Source organism: Gossypium raimondii, chromosome 4, assembly GCF_025698545.1.
Source record: "Gossypium raimondii isolate GPD5lz chromosome 4, ASM2569854v1, whole genome shotgun sequence".
In the NCBI taxonomy this organism is placed as follows: domain Eukaryota; kingdom Viridiplantae; phylum Streptophyta; class Magnoliopsida; order Malvales; family Malvaceae; genus Gossypium; species Gossypium raimondii.
Genome location: NC_068568.1, coordinates 11,928,434 through 11,929,631, shown reverse-complemented (window position 1 = coordinate 11,929,631; position 1,198 = coordinate 11,928,434). Strand labels below are relative to the sequence as shown.

The 1,198-nt window shown below is 34.9% G+C and overlaps 1 non-coding gene across 1 annotated transcript; it reads right to left on the bottom strand.

The window, feature by feature from the left end:
• Nucleotides 1-603: 603 nt before the first annotated feature.
• On the bottom strand, nt 604-710 carry LOC128040719 (small nucleolar RNA R71). The gene has a single exon (XR_008195525.1). It is a non-coding gene; the product is annotated as a small nucleolar RNA R71 (small nucleolar RNA).
• Between the last annotated feature and the right edge of the window lie 488 nt (nt 711-1,198).

The window sequence follows — 1,198 nt, the reverse complement described above, 5'->3', positions numbered from 1 at the left end:
ATTTTTTGTTTAATTCTTATAGTTTTTTTTTATTTATGACTAGAGGCAACCCGTTAGAACCATTAGTTTTCTTACAATAAGATCGAAAAGACTGCTCGCATGCTCACAGAAATCGGAGAGAAGTTAGAGAAACAAGGCAAGGTCGACAGATTTTAATAGACGATTAAGAGAAAAAGGATATTACTGTTGAGATAGATGATAATCTTAGTAATCAACAACCTCCTACAGCTCCTGCTCCTTGTACTATGTATGACTATGCTACGCCCACTCTGATTGAGGCTAAATCAGTATTGTCAGATAGACTATTACTGTAAACAATTTTGAGATTAAGCCAAACACAATTCAAATGGTGCAGCAGTATGTTTAGTTTGATGGGTTGTAAGATAAAGATCCAAATGCTTATTTGGCTAATTTTCTAGAGATCTGCGACACATTCAAGATCAATAGTGTTACTGATGATGTCATACATTTACAGTTGTTCCATTCTCTTTGAGAAGCAACGCAAAACAATAGTTGAATTCACTTCCACGAGGTTCCAACACTACTTGGGCTCGGATGACTGAAAAGTTTTTGTTGAAATATTTTCCTCTAGCTAAAACAACTAAGTTGAGGAATGACATTTCTTCTTTTGCTCAACTCGAGCTTGAGACATTGTATGATGCATGGGAGAGAGTTAATGATCTTCTGAGAAAGTGCTCTCATCATGGGTTACATTTGTGGCTTCAAGTCCAAACATTTTACAATGGTTTGAATCTCTCAACTAGACAAATAATTGATACAGCAGTTGGTGGAACATTGAATAATAAGACATTTGAGGCAGCTTAAGAATTTATTGAGGAGATGACACTGAATGACTATATATGACAAGTTATGAGAACAAAGTCTACTAAAGCAGCCGATGTTTTTAATATAGATGTAGTTACTATGTTGGTAAGTCATGTGGAAGCACTGAGTAAGAAAATTAATGGTTTAAGAATGGCTAACCAGATGAATCCGGTAATGCAATGTGATGTGATTGGAGTGACGATAATCAATTCAGAATGTTTACCCTTCAGTTCTAACATGGAGCATAAGCAAATCAACTTTATGGGTAACAATTCTAGACCTCATAATAACCCTTATAGTAATAATTATAATCCAAGATAGAGGAATTATCTAAATTTCTGTTGGGTTGGTCAAGGAAATCAAATGTTACAAC